We start from the raw sequence: 5,459 nt of genomic DNA on the forward strand, positions 1-5,459 counted from the left end.
TTAAGATTATTTTTGAACTTTTGTGTACGATTTAGGGGTAAAAATGACTTTTAACCAAAAATATATATTATTAAAGTATTTATATTTTAGACAAAAACTAAAAAGTTTTAAGGTATTTCTTAATTCTTGTATAACAAATTGAAACTAATTTATAAATAAAAGTGCAAGCGACTAGATAAGTGATTAATTTGAATTGTAACTCATTGATCCAAATTATTAGTGTTACTTAGAAGTAAACTCATGAATGTCTTCCACCAAAGCGTCTCTGTCTTTGCTGAAACGAAACCAAAGCTTCCACAAACTGCTCTTTACCAAAATCAGGCCAAAGTTGAGGATTAAAGAAGAGTTCTGTGTAAGCCATTTGCCACAGCAAGAAATTGCTCACTCTGAGTTCACCACTGGTTCGAATCATCAGATCTGGGTTCGGGAACTCAGTGCACTTGGTTTCAAGTTCTTGCTCCACGAGGCTTTCGTTGATGTCTTCTACCTCGACGACGCCGTTTTTGGTCTTCCCTGCGATGGTCTTGCAGGCCTGCACGACGTCCTATTTGCCACTGTAGTTAATTGCTATAATTAGTTGTAGTCTTGAGTTTTGCTTTGTTTTCTCCTTTGCGTTACTTATCATCCTTTGAAGAGTGGCTGGGAGTTTTGTTGTGGCTCCTATCACTGACATTTGAATGCCGTCCCTGTAAAATACCAACAGGAATATAGTAACTTAAAAGATCAAAGGAAATGAATAATATTAAGTCACAAAAATCTAATTTGGATAAGAGTTGCGTCTTAAAAGATTTTATAGCAAGATGAGTTACAAATATCATATCCCATTGACCCATTCCTTTCAAAATATTTGTCATTGTCATTTAAAATTATTGCACACATATTAAAAAGTATGAGTAGTATATAAAATATGATACCTCCCAGTTTAATATTATAAAACACTTTTCTTGAAGTATTATGTTAAAAAATATTATAAAGCGCTTTGATTTTTTTAATGATGTAATTATTAAGGTTTCCAAAAAGTATCCTTAATCATGAGAGTGTAATTGATCATTTTTTTTTAAATTGAGATATCCTATTAAATATGAATAAACATAATAAATGATATACTCCCTCCGTTTAAAAATGTAAGGCATTTTTGAAGAGTTAGATATTTAAAAATGTAAGGCATTTTTAATTTTTTGATGTGTAATCATTACCTTTTTTTTAAAGTATCCCTATTAATAATGACTTTATATTTATTTTAAGGTGTTTAATAAGGGTAAATATAAAAATATAGAGTTACTTAAAAAATAGGTAACTACTTTATTGGGAGGTAAGATTCGATTAAAAATACCTTACATTTTTAAATGGAAGGAGTTTAATTTTAAAGATAATTAATTTATTGGTAGTTATAATTTAACTAAAAGCAGAATATACTTTTATCAAATTTGCCCTATCTACATGGAGTATATTCCATTAATGTGCTAATAATATATTAATTCCTTCAAGAGTAAAATAGAAAAATTATTAAATAATTTAACTGAATTTTTTTGGTCAAAAAGATGATTTTTTTTTTAAACTAGAGAGATTAAGAGCTTGTTTGTTTTCTATTTTTAAAATTTTTTTTTGAAAACAGAAAAATTTAAAAATGTGTTTGGATAATTATTTTTTATTTAATTGTTTCTAACGCTATTTTCATTTTGGTTTTTCAAAAATAAAAAAAGAAACAACTTCAAATTTTTTTCATTTTATTTTTATTTTTAAATATACTACATTTGATTATTGAATATTATAGTTACCTTGATCAATTTTTATTATTAATTATTATCATTAACTATCAATATCATCATTATTAGTTTATCTTTTAATTCTAAAATTATTATTTAATTGACACAATCAAATAGATTTTTATTTTATTTCATTTTAAAAAATAATTTTAAAAACAATAAATGATAATAGAAACCAAACAAGTCGTAATATTTTGAAACAAGAGAGTATTTGAAAAGTTGCAAACTTGAGAGTTTTGTTGGCTTCAATAGGAATGATCTCTGATTTGCAAGTAAACTCATAATTTATTTCGGTTTTCATAAACCTCATAAAATTAATAATTTAAATTGATGTTTACAAAATTATGTTTCAGTAAAATTTGTCATTGACAACAGTCGAGTAATAAGCTACCTTTTGAAAGTCTCAATTTCGGAGTCAATGGTTCTTTCAAAGAGCATCAACAAAAAATCAACCTCCACCTGCACACGCCAACGAAATCTTCAAATCAAAACAAAGAAGGCCATTCACATGAAGACATGGTACAATAACTACAATGACTTTTTTTTTTAAAAAAGAAGATCAAATGAATATATTAGCTAAAGACATAAAAAATAGTTCTACAAGTCAAAAGAAAATATAAAAGGACAATTACAGAAGAAAAGATCAACCGGCCATTGCAATCATAATTACAATGACGGGCAAACCATTACTAAATATGTGGGTCTCAATATTTTAAGTTCAATAATGTGAATTTGTGATTGTTTTAGTTGATTTAACCTAGTTAGTTTTATTTTTTGATAAATTAAAGTTTAAGTAAATTAAGTCTCAAGAGTTTAATTATTGTATCAGATCATGCTTTTAAGCTTAAAAGAATGTTTATAGAGTATTTATATATCACCCACAAGCAAGATCTTTATATCAACAATAAAATTTGACCTTACAATCTTATAAGTTGTGGGTCAACTTCTTATCAATGATATCAATTTTTATTGGTAATCTAATTTAGTTTTATTTCTTCACAAATTCATCATAGCCTCTATATACAATTAATGCATGATAAGTGTACTAGTGGCACAAGAGAGAGAGGGAGACAGAGAATTGCTGAGAAGACCTACAAAAAGATTTTAATTACCAAGACTTCTTATAAAATATATAATTTGTTATCAAGTCTCAAATCTTATACAATTATAACTTAATAAAAAAATGATAACTTGATATTAAATTCATATCTAAATTATTATTTTTTTATCAAATTATTATTTTTCTTTATCAAGTTGTAATTATACAAGATTTATGATACAAAGTATTTGTGCATTTCATATACCTTTTGATAATTAAAATCCTTACAATAAAGTGATTTTCTGGGAAAAAAAATGTATAGGATAACTTATTCTTGCATAACATGTTCAATTCATAAATAGAAATAACACAACATTACATTAAAAAAAATAGAAGCATATAATATTTAATATATTTATATTTTTATGACTTAGCAATAATTATATATTTTTATCATATTTTAGTCCAGGATCAAAATAATAATATTTATATGAAAACTCACTTTTTCCATTTAATTTCCTTGCTGGATTTTTCATAGAAATAGCACATTATAATGTTTATTTTCTAAAAAAGTCATGTTAAATATTTTTTTGGTAGAAGTCCTATTAAATATTTCATCACCGAACAATTAAGTCCTAAGAAATTTAAATAATGACAGCTAGATCCGAACAAAGGCTTTTGAAAAATGAATTACAAATATTGATTAAAATAATTACAAACATTATTTATTATAAACTAAAAGTTACTCACTTCATTAAAAAATTTAAGGCATTTTTAATCAAATTTTATCCTCCAATAAAGTAATTACTTACTTTCAAACTAATTCTATCTTTTTATATTTACCTCTATTAAACACCTTATAATAAATATAAAGTTATTATTAATAAATGTACTTTTAAAAAAAAGACAATGATTATACTTTAAAGATTAAAAATACTTTATATTTTTTAATATATACAACTTCTTAAAAAATAACTTACATTTTTAAATGCAGGAAGTATATTCAAAAGTAAATTGAAATTCTTAAATTTATGTTTAAATTAATATTTATAATTTAATTTTTTAATAAAATATTATAAAATACTTTACTGTTATTAATTTTTTTTAGGATTTAAATGTAAATTTTTCAAGTGAAAAAAAAATGCTAATCTTGCCCAGAGAAGTATCAATAATAATAATAATAATAATAAAAACAAAGAAGTTTATCAGTTATAGACGCTATTATTGAAGCCAACCTTCGGGCGAACCCAGTTATCGTGAGAAAACGCGAAAACGGTGAGAACCTTAATCCCCCAACCGCAACAGAGAACGATAATCCTCCTCAGTGACTGCACGCCAGCCTCATGGCCCGCCGATGCCGGCAACCCCTCATCTTGGCCCACCTCCCATTTCCGTCCATAATCACCGCCACCTGCTTCGGCATCAGATCGGGTCGCAACATCGGCGGCAACGGCTCCGGCTCCGGCCAAGACCCCGAAACGGCAGCCACATTCGGGGAATGAAGTGCCGTCATGTGGCTCTGAGAACTGGGAAAGAGTGGACGAGGGAAGAAACTGCAGCGTGTTTGGGAACGGGTATGAGTTGGAGCATGAGGCTTAGAAAGCTGGGTTAGTGTATTCCCCACGGGAATAGGAAGCCTGTGCAGGAACATGGTGGCGTTCGTTGTCTGGGATATGAGAGTGTGGGTGTGTTTGGGACTTGAGGGTCTTTATTTATAAATAATAATAATAATGAAGTCACTGTAAAAACTAGCAAGCGTGGTGTGAAACAGAACTATCACGAGGCCTGAACATAATTAGGTATGTGAGTGTTTGGAGACAGTCAAGTGAATGTCCTTTGACTAACGTCTAGCTACGAAAATATTGGCTGGGCATACTCTCTCTGGTTATATATATATATATATTAGAGAAAATAACTATAATTTAAAAAAAATTGATTAATTATAATAATTGTATTTGAAAATTAAAAATTAAATTGAAATATCCTTGCATGTAATCAAAATAATGTTATATTAATTATTTTTTATGAATGAAAATTATGAGTTTATGAGAGCTAATTTAAAAAAATTGCAATAAATACTTATTGAGATATGTAATTTACTTTTAAAAAACAAAATAAGAAGGGATAGTTTTTATTATATATAAAAACTTGAAGGATTAATAATTTTTAACCTTTGCACGAAAGTTGTGAGTATTTTGAAAGGCTAGAAGTATTATTGAAATTCTCCCAAAAAAAAGAAAGTCTTATTGGAATTAACGTTATAGATTATAATAAGACAAACATTTTTAGTAAAGATAGTAATTTGGATCAAGTTCAACTGATCAATAAAAAAGAGTTTGAAAATTTTCTTTGCTTAGAGTTTATTGGAGCAAAGAAATTTGACTCAAACTTGAATTCAAATGAGTTTAGCCTGACTACCTAAATTCTTTTTTATTATGAATAATATGTAATTCACCTTCACTTTAACCTACACTTAGATTTTCAGTTATCACATTTTGCACTCTTAAATGAAATTTTAATGTTCTAATAATTTCTTCTTTTGAATTTTTTTGAAAATATTTAAAAAATAAATATAAGAGGTTAATCCATGAGTTTTCATTTTTTTTTACTCTTTCAATGCTTGGTCTTACTTTAAGAAGAATGAAAAACAGATA

At 27.1% G+C, this 5,459-nt stretch overlaps 1 pseudogene; it reads right to left on the reverse strand.

Annotated features, from left to right (window-relative positions):
- Positions 1-238: 238 nt before the first annotated feature.
- LOC129317254 (cis-prenyltransferase 4, chloroplastic-like) lies at positions 239-4,456 on the reverse strand (annotated as a pseudogene).
- Between the last annotated feature and the right edge of the window lie 1,003 nt (positions 4,457-5,459).

This window comes from Prosopis cineraria, unplaced genomic scaffold, assembly GCF_029017545.1.
Source record: "Prosopis cineraria cultivar Desert tree isolate PC_DT_omini unplaced genomic scaffold, ASM2901754v1 PC8, whole genome shotgun sequence".
Taxonomy (NCBI): Eukaryota; Viridiplantae; Streptophyta; class Magnoliopsida; order Fabales; family Fabaceae; genus Prosopis; species Prosopis cineraria.